Genomic DNA, 15,961 nt, shown 5'->3' on the forward strand with positions numbered 1-15,961 from the left:
GGAGAGCATGTGATAAAATGGCTCCTCCAATCACTGGGAGGCAGGAAACAAATCCTAGAAGAGACTAGGGCCAACCTTTGGAAATGTGGCAAGAAGTGTAGGGAATACAGCATGGCAAGGATAGTGCTCTGTGTTCACCAAACTGTTCCATTCTCCTCCTAGGCAAACAGCAAGATTAAATTTCCTGTGCCCTTTGCATCTAAGTGGGACCATGTGACTGAGTTCTGAAGAAAACGAATGTGGGTGGAAATAATATGTGCCATTTCTAGGCAAGGCTATAAAACATCTTGCAAGCATGACGCTCTCTTTCCCTTTCTTGTCTTCATGGCATGTAGAGATCATGTGTCATAAAGGGAGGGGTCCCCCAAAGGAAAGCAGCCTGGGTTCCTAAGTGACAATATGGATCATAAGCCACCTACCACCACCCAGAGCAGCTCTACTGGACTGTGATATGAGGAAGAGGAAGCAATACAGTGTTATAGTGTTTTGTTACTGATACATCTGGGCTTATTTGTTGCTGCAGCTTAGCCTTGTCTATGCTAACTGATACACCTATCAATATGGCATAGTAGGAAAGAATGGCCCAAGTTAAGCATCCATGATCTTTATCCATGCTAATCCACAACATGACTTTGTAAAATTTTCCTTCCTCATCTTTACAAGGAGGAAAAACTGACTGATCCCCTAAGGTCACAATAATTCTCATGGGCTTTGGACCCTAACACATATTACCTTAAGCAATGTTTTTAAGAAGGTCACTTAACTCCAGTCAATAGAGGTACAAATGCTGCACCCTGCCAACATCAAGGTCCAAATCACTTTCTGCTATTTACTATGCAAGAGCCAATCTGCAACGAGTGTTCACCACGTGCCAAGGACTATGCTAAACACTTCACATTTGGGGCCTTTTTTAATCCTCACAACCAGCCTATGAGGCTGATGCTATTTATTAGTCCCATTTTATTATTGAACAAATCGAGGCACAGGGAGATTAAGACACCTGTCTATGGTCACAAGCTGAGAAGTACCAGATGAACAAGGGTTAGTGGCTGAAAATTTAGCAATCAACTTGCAACAAGTAAATACAGAGTCCTAAAGGGTGAAAGAGAAATTGAAATGGCCTAGTCAGAGAATTTTAGTAACACACCCAAAAATTTTAGCTAAACTAATAAACTCCAACTTATTGGGCTCCAGGGCCATATCTGATTTATGTTTGAATCCCCGAGGCTCAGCACAATACCTGGCACATGAAAGGCGCAAATCAGTATCTGTTGAATGACTGATGTTAACTTGAGCTCTTTATTGACAGTTTTAACTGAGTTACATTTGCCCTTAATTGACAATGGCTTGAGATCTAAAGTTAATGTACTTCACTTATACCAGTAAATCCGGGCATCAGTTAGAACTGGAATGACCACGTGATTTATTATCCAAACTTGAATAGTTTTGTGAGTTAAAGGGGATGTCATTATTATACCACAGAAACAGGCAAAGATTGGGACTGTCTTGAGCAGATCAACACAAATGGTCATTCCCAGCTAGAGCCACAAAATATCTGCAACAGGAGTGGGTGACAATGGAAGTACTCACATGGGGCCTGGTTGCCCACCATGTCTTTGTTTTTAAGGAGACCTTCTTCCTGTCCACTTGGGCTGAAGACCACTTCTAAGTCTAAGTCTACAGCTATTTGCAGGATACATCTTGGTTAAGTGTCATTCTCTCTGAATGGTGCCCACCTCCAAGTCCAACCAGCCACAAAGCACATACACTATTAACTTTTAATATAGGTGCATTAATCACTTTAAGAAAATGAAAGAGCAGCCCAAGGAATGCAATGATTGCTGCAGGAATATAAACATGGACTGCATTGGAACAGACTAAATACTTTGTATAAACACTAATAAAGTGAGTTCAGACTGAGCTGTTACTTTAAAGGAAATTCTTCCCCATAAACATGTCCTGCCATGCCCTAATAACTCTTTAATTTGATGCACATTTGGGAAGGACGATGCTAAGTAATCACAGAACAACGTTAAGGTCTGTTGCGAAGGAGGAGTGGCAGAGGGGGGATGTGATGCAACTTGGTGCTAACACCATGCACCAGAGAGTTGGCTTCGTTGCTCATTTCACACATGGAGGGAATTTGCCGAGTGACATGCAGGAAATCAGAGACAGGTCTCTGCAGGTTCAACCCAGGGAAATTCTGAGTGTCATCTGATGGCACCACATAAGACTCCTAGCTAGTCATTTTCCTGCCTGTCTTCCCTTGCTGGAGACAGCAGAGGTGGCCCGCACTTCAGGCGGAACTCTCCAATTTCCAGATCAAAGGTCTTCCAATTTTAATGAGATATAAAATCCTTGAAAGCAGAGAACCTTTCTTACACATCTGGACATCACCCACAGAGCAGACACAGCCCGCATACCCATGAGAGAAGGCAGCATGGCACAGAGTCGAGGAAAACTAGACAGCAGCTGTAGCATCAGGCCTCAAGTCCCAGTTTCGTTACTACTTGTGTGTTTTGGGCAAACCACCCTTATTGGCAAAATGGGTTAGTAGCACTTGCAGAACCTCAGAGCGTTTTTGAGATGCTCAAGTGAGCCAATGCAAGAGAAAGCATTTTATAAATTTTTTAAAAGTTGTACTGCTGGAAAACTATAAAAATAATGATTAATAATAGTTTTCCCATGTATTGATTTATCATGTCATATCAGGCACCGTTCATCTCCCCTGAAACATCACAGGAATCCTATAAGGGGGGTACTCTTATTATCACCATCATAGTATATTATTATGAAAACCAAAAATAGTATTTATGAGAAAGTGAGCTCCAGAGAGGTTAAATAACTTGCCCCAATTCACACATCTTCAAAGTATTATCCACAGAGTAATGATTCTGGAGGACAGGCCTGGATGGTCTGAGCTCCCTGCTCTGTGCTATAAACTCTCAGGAAATTGAAGGCACCCAGTTTGTTTTCTTTATTAACCTGTAAGCAATAAGGGCACGGGCTGTGAGGGTTCACCTTCATGTCTCCAGGACCCAGGGAAGAACTAGGGAGGTAAACCCTTTGGATCCCATGACTGCAGATCCTCCTCTCCTTAACCCCTCTGACGCATATACCAACTCTTGTTGACTCCACGCAATGGGCCTTGGCCAATGACACAGCTGATGCTGACTTTGGCCAGGTGCTTAGCACTGGACTCCTCCACTCTCTATGGTTCTCCACCTTTACTGACATGAGAGGCCTCAGCCTAATGCCCCAGCTGCCTGGAAATGTGTCCCCAAACAGCCAGGCAGGTCCTCTGCACTCACCAGGCTCATTCCAAGCGCCATAACTTTGCTCGGGAAACTCTCCCATCTGTAATACCCTCTCCCATGGATCAAAATGAACTGCAGATGTCAGGAAGCTTGGCTGAGGAATGGGGACCTACTTCAGTAGAGTGACAAAGATTTGTAAAGGAAGAGAATGCAGTCAGACAGTGGGACCAGAGTGAGACCACCAATCCCATTCAGGCAGAAGCCACTTCCCCCATCTGGCACTGATAAAATGCCAAGGGACAGGAGTTAGGGAGGGAGAAGGACCCATCTGCTTCTCCAACCAAAACTTCATGTCCACTCCCAATGAAGACAAACCTCCTTTCATCATCCACGAAACCATAGCTTGCTTATTATGACAATTTTTAAAACTTCTGATTATTCCTTTGAGAATTCAATTTGTTTCCTTTGCAAGGAGGAAACAATTCTCTTCTCAGTTTGGGAGGTGGGGACATTCCATTTATCCTAAGTGGGGAAATCTGTTTCCTATTACAAGTCACGTTCTGTAGGTCTCTTTGTGAAAAATATATCTCTACACTTTACATAAAAATGAAAATTCTCTTTAACAAACATGAAGACCCACAAGAGGAAGGCTCCCACCTTCTTCTCAGCCATTGCCACAAAGATTGGATTCCCATCCCTTGCTCAGAAAAATTTTTACTCTTTCCCCAAAGAGCAGCAGTGTCCCCAACTCATCCAGCACACCTGAGAGAGTATAGAGTAATTCAATCAGTGTTTATAAATGGCAACTCAGTGCCAGGACCGAGTCCGATTCTAAGGCGGCACAGATTAAAATAAATACATCTTGCTCCATATCGCCACACACCAAGACAGGGGTCAGCAAACTATAGGCCACAGGCCCGATCCAGCCCACTGCCTGTTTTTGTATGGATTGGGAGCTAAGAATGGTTTTTATATTTTTAAATGGTTGGAAAAAATCAAAAGGATAATATTTCATGACACATAAAAATTATATGAAATTCAAATTTCAGTATCCATAAATACAGTTTTCTTGGAACCAAGCCGCACTCACCCATTTATACATTGTCTATGGCTGCCTTCATGCGACAGGGGCAGAGTTGCATAGCTGCCACTTGGACAAAGAGACCCAGAGCCTAAATATACATGCATGACATGACCCTCTGCTGACTCCTAATCTAGGCGCTTATATAGTCTAGGAGGGTCAAAACAAAGTAGCAGTCAAAAAAATAACAAGAATAACAATCACAACAATAGTATGGTGGATGAAACATAATGGTTAAAAGTGTAGGTTCTCACTCTGCGTCAGACTGAAGCTTATCCTGCACTTGCTGGACAAAAGTAGCAACATGACTCTGGGGAAGTTATTTTAACTCTGTGCCTCTATTTCCTCATCTGAAGTATGTGGATAATTTGTAAAATGGGTGTCCTCTTCCTTAGGTTGGGTTGAGAACTAGGCAAAATGATACATGTAAAGTGGTTAGAGCAATGCCTAGCTCGTAAGTGCTCCATCTCTTTGCTCTTATTTTTGCCAGTATTGCTGCTCACAGAACTCCAGGGGGCATCGTTCAATGGTATACAGTGAAAAACCGCACACCTGGAGTACATCGTGTGAATGGTGGCCCAGGAATTCAGCAACGTAGTGGTCCTGACTGTAGCTGATACTACAATGATGCTCAGAGTTTTGAGGAAAGGCAGGAGAGCAGATACACATTCCAGATGGAGGCAGCAGGTCCCGTGCATTTTTATTGCCACGTCATGTGCTACTCCATTATGAAAGAGGCCAACTTCAAATGAGCTATGGAGGGCTCCAGTGCAGACCCACAATGCCCACACCTGCCTTTCTCCCAGCTTACGGCCCCTTCTCAGTCATCCTGAGATGAGTCTCCTACACTCATTCCTGCGATTACACCTTGCTCCTGGTCCCTCAAACTCTCAGACAGTGGGCTATTTTAAGCCTAAATTAAAGGTTCCTCTCTTGAATGGCTGCAATTTTAGTCTGTGGTTTGTTTACTCTGGCGTGGCCTGGGGCCATGGTGCTGGTGCATTGGGCATTGCGAGGGGGTAGAGGGTTTCAGGAAAGAGGCAGGGGCTTTGCAGGAACAATTTCACTGCAACACACTCTATGGAAAACACAAGCACGTGGATGAACAATTAAAAAGAAAACAACTGTGGGAGTATGCTACATATCTAGAGAGCGATGCTCAAAATAGCATCACACCAGAAGCAAGAAAGCCCTGGGAGCTACACAGTGCTTCCAACCCCAGAGAAAAGCACTTGCCACTCTCATTCCATGAGTCTAAGTCTCCTTTAGCCTCTCAGAGGAAGAACCCTTGACGCAGATACAGGCCTTTTTATCTACAGAGGCCTTGCCATAGACCCTATCATTATGGGGTAGAGCTCTGAGGCTGAGACCACGGAGTAGGCTTTCAGGGTATCCCAAGGGACATCTGCGTCCATAGACTAGCAATGGGCAAATGACCACAGTGCTGGGGAAAAGGAGGCAGGTGGGGACAGAGGGAGAGTAGAGGAAACTGGGCAGGTACACGGACAGAAGCCCATCAAGCTCTCCATATCAACGTTCTCTCCCTGGGCAGTGCCTGAGCTATAGGAGGCCCATGGGTAAGGGGGCTTAGGATCCCACTTCGTCCCTTCTCTCCATCCCTCACTTCCCTTGCAATGTGAATGGACCTTCATGTCACATTTGGAGGGCAAAGTCCCTGTTCCATTTGCAACCTGACCACACCCCTCCACCCTGACCCACCATCCCAGGTTAAGTCTTGATTTGCCTAGTTCTACTCTGGAGATGTCTCAGCTGCTTACGCAATATTGGCTCCTCAAGCAGCTGCTGGAGGGGGAGCTGGCTCCAGAAGAGGACAGATCCGTTCCCTCCAGGGTGAGTCCACTTGGACTTTGAGTTTGCAGAGCCTCGCACAGACATGAAGGAGCCCTTGGCCCACTAGCAGGGTGCCCACCACCCAGAGTGACTGGACATTGAGTGTCACACTGGCTGCGCACCACCGAATTCCACCATACAGACTCTTGTTTGGGTGGCAAAGAGGGTTCTTTAAAAATGCCTTTTGCTGGGCATGTAGTTCCTAGTTCATCAAGGTCCTTCTTCCTAAGATTTCACAGGCAGCCCACTTTACCCCTTTATATTACCTGTCTGGCCCAGGAAGGTAATTGGATTTAACTGCAGACTTCATAATTATGAAATGTTTTCCAACCTAGCGTAAAAGCTCTTCTAGGAAAGAAACCAAGCCCATGAATCAGTCCTCACTCTGGTGCCCAGCACAGTGCCTTGCCCGAGCTACTGCTCAAACAACAGTGGGGGATTTGAATGCACTGATGTGATTGTGTCTCTCTTTCACAGCTTCCCAGACCATGTGAGAAGAGAAATGAGAAAGGAAGGGAACAAGAAGCGCTCACCCCATCATCCCTCTGCCAGACTTGATCCTGCAGGTCTCCTGAAGTGGACCCCAGCTCCCAGGGACAGAGACGGAGGTGGCTGCAGGTGAGCCAAACCTTGCCTCCAGTAAAATTGAGAGCAGCTGGTACTTCTGAATCCTCTGGTCCCCCGGGACCCGGGCTGAGTGCACGAAGGCAAGCACCAGCCCTTTCCCCTTTCTCTTCTTGTCATGCTTAATTACACTGGGATTGTGCTGAGTCAAGCAACCTGCTGGGGCGGGGGCCCAGGCATGACCTTTCCCGTTGCTCTCAGCCAGCTCATGGGTCTCAAGTAGCCGTGTGTGTTTCCACCAAGAAACCCAAGAATCAACTCAGCACCGACACACACAGTGCCAAATGCTAAGCCCCACACCTCAGCCCTTGGGAAGACGGCCCCTATCTGAACCGAGAGAGAACAAAAAGGCCTTGCAACAGCCATACCACCTGCATTCAGTCCACCACCCCCTGCCTCTAGCCTTGAAACAGAGCTCCCTCACCATGGAATGTGGCAACCAGCACTCGGCCCACAGGAGAGGGAGGCAGGCACCCTTGATGCTCTCAAGTATCTCTGGCTTTGCCAAGTTTCCACCTGAGGCTTGGCTTTCAGGGCTTTGTATCCTCATCTCAGAGACAGAGATGATCACTCTGTACATTCAAGAGGCGCGCATCGCTACCCACTTCTCTGCACACATGTACACGTGTATGCACATACACAGCCTCTGACAATGCCCAGGAGAAAGTCATGCAGCCAAATGCTCTGGTCAGTGATTCCCAGTCTTGGCTGCAAATTGGAATCACCTGAGAGCTTTAAAACTTGCTGCCCAGGCCACACTCCAGACCAACTAAACCAGAATCTCTGGGGATAGATACCAGGAATAGTATTTTAAAGGCCCCAGGTGATTTCAATGTGCATCTAGGGTTGAGGATCATTGTTGGAGGTAAACAGCAAGCCTTGGAAAATTCCATCCACCAACTTATGCTTTGAGACTGAGCTTCCAAGCTTGAATCGGGCTTAAGATAAGGTAAACCCTCAGGCCTTTGGCCACAAGGATCAGCTAATATTTACCAAATATCTAGTGTGTGCAAGGTTCTGCACAAGGTCCTTAGTGTGAAATTCCTGATGCCAAGGAGCTTAAAACCTAAATGGCAAAGCCTAAGAATCTTCACATTAATACAAAAACACAATATGGTATATAAAGAAGTGAGGGTGCCACTGAACAATTCAAAATAATCTGGAATAACAATTCAAGCAGCCTTGTACCAGGCAGTGTATAATACTAGGGGAACAACAAAGGCAGAATCCCTATCTTCAAAGAGCTCAGACAGCATCATAATCCCCCAAATGGGGTTCCCGGACCAGCAGTATCAGCATCACCTGGGAACTTGCTAGAAGTTCACATTGTAGGGCCTCATCCCAACCTACTGAGTCAGACCCTTTGCAGGTGGGCCTATCAATTTGCATTTTAACAAGCCCTCCAGGTGATTCTCGTGCCTCCTCAAGTTGGAACCACTAGTCTAGAAGACTGATTTATGCTGTGGGAATTGGGAAAAGGAAGACATCTCCTTGCGCTGGGACTGATGGAAGCCTTGAAGGATTTGAATCCTGGCTCTGACACTTACATTTCAGGAAAATGAAAGGCAACTACTTTAACCTCCTTATGCACCTATTTTGTCAAATTGAAATAAGCAATAAGTTTTAGAGGCCAACCATGCAGAGTTGTATTAAAAACAGATAGGATAATGTGTAAAATTCACTAGTACAGTGCCTGGGGCCTAGTCAGTAGCCAATAAATGATGTCTAACACTAGTAGCCATGGTGCAAGGGGGCCGTTCAGTACATGAGTGTTGATGGAATGAATGAAGGAAAGAATGAACTGATTCACACATGACTGATGGGAACTGGATTTGGCAAGCCTGGAAAAGCAACAATCTCTGTGCAAATAGGGAGATCGACATGATAGGATAAGGGCTTCCAAGACTGAGTGATGAGAACACATCTCCAGTCTTGAGACTGGCATCTTCCTGGCTCAGCCTCCTTCCTGCCCATAACCCAGGGTGTTGCTTATGCACCTGGGCTCTGCAATCAGACCATCAGGATTCAAATACATACTAGTTGGGTGGTCTTGGGTGAGGCATTTAAATCCCTTAAGCCTCAGCTTTTTCTTCTGGAAATTTGATAAAATAAATAGGCCCAACTTCATAGGGTTGTTGTGAGAATTAAACATGATACTGTGTATAAATCAGCTTGATCCTTTGAATATAATAAGTGATCTATAAACGTTAGCTCTTTGTATCATGGCACACAACTGATGCTGCCTTAACCTCTGCAGAATTAGCCTGGGCTGAAAATTTTTCAAGCCAACAAACGTCAGTGCACTTGAATGCCAGATCCATTAACACAAAATGGTTGTCAGGTGCCTTCTTAATAGGAGTAGCTGCTGAGTTTGGTGGCTACACACAGGTTGTGTGTAAGTACTTCTCATGTATAGGTGCTGAACACATAAACCCTGGGACAACAGGTAACAGTGCACCCATTTTACAGATGAGGTAACTAAGGTTTGGTGACCCATCAGTTATACGACTTAAAGTGTCAAAATGAGATTCAAGTTCAGCCTTAATTCTCAAACCCAAGCCTTTCTACTGCTGTAAAATCACCCAGCCTTCCCTCAGAGACGGCCTAAAAACTTTTCCAAACAAGGTTCACCTAGCTGCAGTGTCGGAGGGCCAGACTTTGTCCTGATGTCACTGTGTCACACACAGCATTGGAAAGGGATTGTATTAATCTGTTTTTTTACGCCACTTATAAAGACACACCCAAGACTGGGAAGAAAAGTAGATTTAATTGGACTTACAGTTCCACACGGCAGGGGCGATCTCATAATCATGGTGGAGGGCGAAAGGCACTTCTTACATGACGGCAGCAAGAGAGAAATAAATGAGGATGCAAAAGTGGAACCCACTGATAAACCCATCAGGTCTCATGAGACTTATTCACTATCACGAGAACAGCATGGGAAAGACCAGCCGCCATGATTCAATTACCTCCACCTGGGTCCCTTCCACAACAGGTGGGAATTCTGGGAGATCCAATTGAAGCTGAGATTTGAATAGGGACACAGCCAAACCCTATCAGGGATGGAACTCAGAACTGAGCCTGGAAGAGGGAAGTCACGGGTGGGCTAGGGTCAGGATGGTGGAGCCTGCAGGAGATAAGGCTCTTGGATTGTAAAACTGGTCCCTCTTGCCAGTGATAAAGGGTGTACACGTGTGTCTGTACATGTGTGTCAGTGCATGTCTGTGTGTATGTCAGTGTGTGGGCTGTGGGGTAGGATGGGTCGGGGAGTGACGCAACGTCTTGCCTCCTCAATCCAAAAATGGTGAGCTAAGCCTAAACAAAGAAAGAGAGCAATTGAATGCAACACAAAATTCACGTCAGCTTTTAGAAACCATTTTCTTCTTCTGAAAGAGGCTTTCTGGCCCATCAAACAACAGTCAGATGACTCCCTTTTATCTCCTCCCAGGTCTATTTCCTTAAAGGCCAAATTGTAGTCTTCTTTCTTTTTTCTCCCAGATGCCAGCTGCGACTCTGCTCACAGCCCAGGAGACCTGTAGACCCATAATGTCTCTTCCTGATGATTTGAACTGTGTCATCAATAAGCGGAGAAAAGTGTGGCTGGCCTCCCATCTTCTTCCGAGAGCCACTAACAAAGGTTCCTGGAGTCCATTACCAATTTGAACTTCATCCTCTATCCTCTTTGGTTCAACTGGTCCAAAGAGTCGCTGGGATGCCCTTCATTGGAACAAAGAGGATACTTCCTAGTTGGGATTCTGAGATTTTGCAATAATTGCAAACAATTTACCCTCCCTCAAATCTTGCATTTACCTGCAAGGAGATATGTTACCTCCAGCTGACCCCACCTGCCAAAAATATTACTGCATGTTCATATTTATCATCTTTGTGTTCCACAGTTGCCATGGTAGTAAAATTTACACTCAGGAGCCTCAGTGCCATTTTCAACTACAAATAGAATGATTATGTTCCCAGTTTGGCTTGGCAAAAACAGAAATGTGCATCTACTATAGGCCGGGCTGTGTGCTACACATAAGGTCTAGGGGGTGAGGTAGATGAGAAAAGAATTTCTATAATTTTCCTCCTCTATAAAGCAGGCTTATTGTTTCTTTTGTGATGAGATTTTTTAAAATTGTGGTATAATCTATAAGTTTTGCCATTTTAACTATTTTTAAGTGCACAATTTAGTGGCATTAAGTACATTCACAATGTGATGCAACCATCACCATTTACATATTTCCAAAACTTTTTCATTGCCCCAAACGGGAACCCTGTACCCATTCAGCCCTAACTCCCCATTCTCCCCTCCCCAGCCCATCATCACCTTTAATCTACTTTCTGTCTTTATAAATTTGCCTATTCTGGAAATATGCTGGACATTTCATATAAGTGGAATCATATAATATCCTTTTGTATTTGGGTGATTTGACTTAGCATAATCTCTCTTTTCTTTTCTTCTTTTTTGAGACAGGGTCTCACTCTGTCACCCAGGCTGGAATGCAGTGGCATGATCACAGCTCACTGTAGCCTCTACCTCCTGGGCGCAGGTGATCCTCCCACCTCAGCCCCCTGGGTAGCTGGAACTACAGGTTTGCACCACTATGCCCAGCTAAGTTTTGTATTTTTTTTTACAGATGGGGTTTCAGGCAGGTCTCATGTTGCCCAGGCTGGTCTTGAACTCCTGGGCTCAAGCGATCTGCCTGCCTTGGCCTCCCAAAGTGCTGGGATTACAGGCGTGACCTGCCACAAGTGGCCAGCATGTTTTCAATGTTCATCCATGTTGTTGCATGTATCAGAATTCCATTCCTTTTTAAGGTTGAATAATACTCCATTGTATGTATATACCACATTCTGTTTATCCATTCATCTGTTCATAGACACTTGGGTCGTTTCCACATTTTGGCTTTGAGAATAATGCTGCAATGAAAGCTGGCATACAAGTATCTGTTTGAGTACCTGCCTTCAATTCTTTTGGGTACATACTTAAGATTGGAATTGCCAGATCGTATGGTAATCCTATGTTTAAATTTTTAAGAAACTGCCTTACTGTTTTCCATAGCAGCTGCACCATTTTACGTTTCACCAGCAATGTAGGAGGGTTCCAGTTTCCAATCACACTTGTGATTTTCTGGGTTATGTTTTGTCTTTGACTATAGCCTTCACAGTAGATGTGATGAGTCTGTTTTTTGTAAGAGCAAATGTAAGAAGCGGTTTGTTCACCAGTGCACGAGGTGCACATGGGTGCATGGAATATAGCTTTGGTGAATGAATGAATGGTCTCTCCTGCTTAAAATATTGTAACATTCCTTTGGATTTGATGTCCTGCTCAACTTTTCCCTGACTCGCCTGTTGACAGGATTTGGAACTGCCATACAGAAGCCCAGCAACACAGAAGAGACCCAGGCAGCAACTCAGATCACAAATCGGGGGCTTTCCTCCAGCGACCATCTGTTCCATCTTTCTGCATGTTTCCATGCCTGAAAATCAGTAAAACCTGCTGCTTTAGAATCAGGAAGCCCACTTGGTAACACCTGAAAAGTAAGATAAGCTATAGAGTGTTGTGACTAAGAAACCAAAGCAGTGGGCTAAACAGACTGGCCTGAATTACAGTTCTGCCTCTTGCCATGTGTGGATTCATGGGAAAACTATTCATCCTCTCTGTGCCTTAACTTGGACTTAATCCTATTCTTGTGAGCACTAAAATGAATCAATAAAGGCACTTAGCACAGTGCCTGGCACATTGTGAGGTCTCAGTAAAAGCTGTTATTGTTACTATAACGCTCCAGTATTAATGCACAGACCCAAAGAAAACCCTGCTTCTGCTACTTCCTCTGACCCCCAAGATCCATGGGAAAACAGAAGTGGCTCCAGAAGGAGAGGGCAGACTCGTAACTTCATTTCCTTCATTATTTTCCAGGTACAGAGCCAAAGTTTGAGACAAGGAACCCCTCCGCCATGTTTCCTCACATGGGCTACCCATCCCTCAAAGCTCATTTTGGCAAGGGGTTTAGGGAGAGAGCAGGGCCATCACCACCAGCCTCTCCTGCAAGGCTCAGAACACACACCTCAAGGGGTCTCAGAGAACTTTCACTGCATTAAAACCCACAGATGAGACTGGAGTCGGTTAAAGTTTCCAAAGAGAAGGTTGATGGACAGGCCAAGAATTCATGGTACAGGGGGCTGTACCATGAGGACTTGGGAGAAAATCCAGGAGGAATGAGCCATGAGGCTAGGCAAGGTGGTATTTCATGTTGGCAGCACCATAATTCTTACATGTAGGGAAGACAGCAGCATTCGGCTTGGCCTGACAGGAAGCTTAGTGTTAGACTGAAGCATATTGAAAATATCAAAGTCCCATGGAATAAAAATATAGCTTCTGTGCCCAATACTTTACCTGTGTGTAACTTAAAAGCTTTATTGGACATGGAGACCCTCTAACCAAAATCAAGTGAGTGAAGGGTGGTGAAGGAAGGAGTATCAAATAGCAGGGCACTGCAGGTGTGTGTAGAATAACAATAGATCCTACTTATTGAGCAAGGGGCTAGATGCTTTCCCCATACCCTGTCTCATTGGCATGGAAGAGCAGTACCTTGTGTTAGGCAGTGTTAACCCCATTTTATGGAGGAGGACACTGAGGTTCTGAGTTAAGAACTAGCTGAATATGTATGCATACATACAGAAAAGGAAGAGAAAGAGAAATTTCTGACTTACATATATTCCATATTAGGATGAACTCTCTGAAATTACTACTATTCCACGTTTTCCAATAACAAAAATGACAATTCCACAGGTTTCAACCTAACATAACATTATGTAAATAATTTAACAAGCTAGATATAAAGTATATCATCCATGTCATATTTTATTCATTTTATAATGTTATCTATAAATTATATAATATGCATAAGAGGAGAATGCTTAGTGGTTGGTTGACAAGGTGGATTCTTGAATCAGATTCATGGGAAAGTTGACTCCGTCACTTACGAGCTTCGGGACGTGGAATAAATAATGTCTCCTCTGGTGCCTTTGTTCCTCATCTACAAAATGAACTAACAATAGTACCAACCTCACAGAATGGTTGTAAGAATTAAGAAAACACAAAGTGCTAAAACTGTGCCTGGCACATGTTACTTATTAGCAGTCATCACGCTTGCTTTTGTTCACTAATTCCTTGCAAAAATCCTTGGCAATCATCAATGCTACCTTCATTTCACAGTGAGAAGCCTGAGACTCGGAGATTTGCCCAGGATTATACATCTAGCAAGGATGCATCAGGAATTCAAACTCAGGTCTTTCTGAGTCGCAAATCCTGCTGTTTCTTGTAAGCTGCCCAGCTTCCGCTGGGGGTCTCCTTGTGCCTTCATTTGCCATTCAATGAAAGGAGAAGTTGGACCAGCTGACTCTATGGTTCCTTCCAAAAATCCTCATGCAAGGAGGTGATATCAAAGCAGCAGCATCAGAAATAACAGGATCAAATGCTTTTGGTCCCACTGAGCACAGTATCCTTAGCCATGTGGCCAGAGGCATTCGATATTGAGGATTCCAATTTTTTTTTTCTTTTCTGCTATTTCTTTCCAGCCTCCTCAGTACATTTCCTAATTAATCACTCCCACTTAATTTCCTAAAGCAATCACATCCTCCCCACAGGCAAGCGGCCTCGTCTCAGGCAGAAGCACACACACCAGCTGGCCCCTCGGCTATGTGGGAGTGTGTGAGCAGCCCTTGGACACAGCCCAAAGAGTGGCATAGACACAGGAAAAATGCAGTCTGGGAAGCTACACTCAGAGGACACTCTTGCCATTCTGGCGACATGTGGGTTTCCTGGTGAGCAAAAGGGACACTGAGATTTGGTTCTTCAAGGAAACCCTAAGGTGCAAAAGATCCGCTGGCGCGTCTCAGAATGCAGGGAGACTCTGCCAGTGGCTGCTCTGTGATGCCGGGCAGGGCTCTGCTGGCCAGGTAGGAGGCTCAGGTCTGTCTCCCTCCCAGCTTTGCTGATGACTTGCTGTGTGACTTTGGGCAACAGCTTTTCTTTTGTCGAGCCTCAGTTTTTCTATTTTTGAAATGAGAACAGTAATACACACAACACAGTGTGGTTGTAAGAAAGGAACCACAAATAAAATGGCCAAGAGGAACTGGACAGATGAGATCAATGAGCGAAGCTGGATCAAGCAAAAGAAAATCAACATAATGTCAAATGGCAGCTGACATACTGTCTCAGTGTTGGGGTCACAATAGGGAGTGGTGGGGACTGCAGTGAAATGGAGACACACCCATCTAAACACCAGTCAATTACCACCATAGAGCCAAGCTGAGCTTCTGTTGCTGGATTTTATTTTAGAAAAGAAGCTAGAAATAGATTTTTATATGTATTCACCTAATCTTATTATAAAATGGTGGGGGGAGGCCGGGCGCTGTAGCTCACGCCTGTAACCCCAGCACTTTGGGAGGCTGAGGCGGGTGGATCACATGGTCAGGAGATTGAGACCATCCTGGCAAACATGGTGAAAACCCATCTCTACTAAAAATACAAAATTAGCTGGGTGTGATGGCGGGTGTCTGTAATCCTAGATACTTGGGAGGCTGAGGCAGAAGAATCGCTTGAACCAGGGAGTCAGAGGTTGTAGTGGGCTGAGATGGCGCCACTGCACTCCAGCATGGCATCAGAGTGAGACTCCGTCTCAAAAACTAACTAACTAACTAACTAAATAAATAAATAAATAAATAATTGGTGGTGGGAATTTGACATAAAAAAATTACATAAGCCAATAGCATTGGTCATTATTACTGTTACTATTAACTTCTCTGTAACTCAGAACCCCCATCTGAAACAATGGATGTAAAGATTCCTGATAACAGTCTGCTCCATGGACATCTGCAAAAATTTCTGAAGGCACTACAGAGATTAAACACTGTGTGCACACAATTATGTTGCTTTATTAACTTAAGCATACTTCATTGACATTGGGCTAGCCAGTGTTTCTTAACCGGAGGTAATTTTTCCCCCCAGGGGACATTTGGCAATGTCTGGAAACATTTTTTGAGTTGTTATGAAACAAGGGTACAGCTGGAATCTAAGAAGCAGAGGTCAGAAATGTTGCTAAATATAATGAACAGGACAGCCCACCAAACAATAAAAATATCCAACCCA

The 15,961-nt window shown here is 44.6% G+C and overlaps 1 protein-coding gene across 2 annotated transcripts in view; it reads right to left on the bottom strand.

The window, feature by feature from the left end:
• The window catches only part of SLIT3 (slit guidance ligand 3), a 695,238-nt gene that overhangs the window by 660,400 nt on the left and 18,877 nt on the right, over nt 1-15,961 (bottom strand). The window lies entirely within an intron of this gene.

The sequence above is a fragment of the Macaca fascicularis genome, chromosome 6 (assembly GCF_037993035.2).
Source record: "Macaca fascicularis isolate 582-1 chromosome 6, T2T-MFA8v1.1".
Classification (NCBI taxonomy): domain Eukaryota; kingdom Metazoa; phylum Chordata; class Mammalia; order Primates; family Cercopithecidae; genus Macaca; species Macaca fascicularis.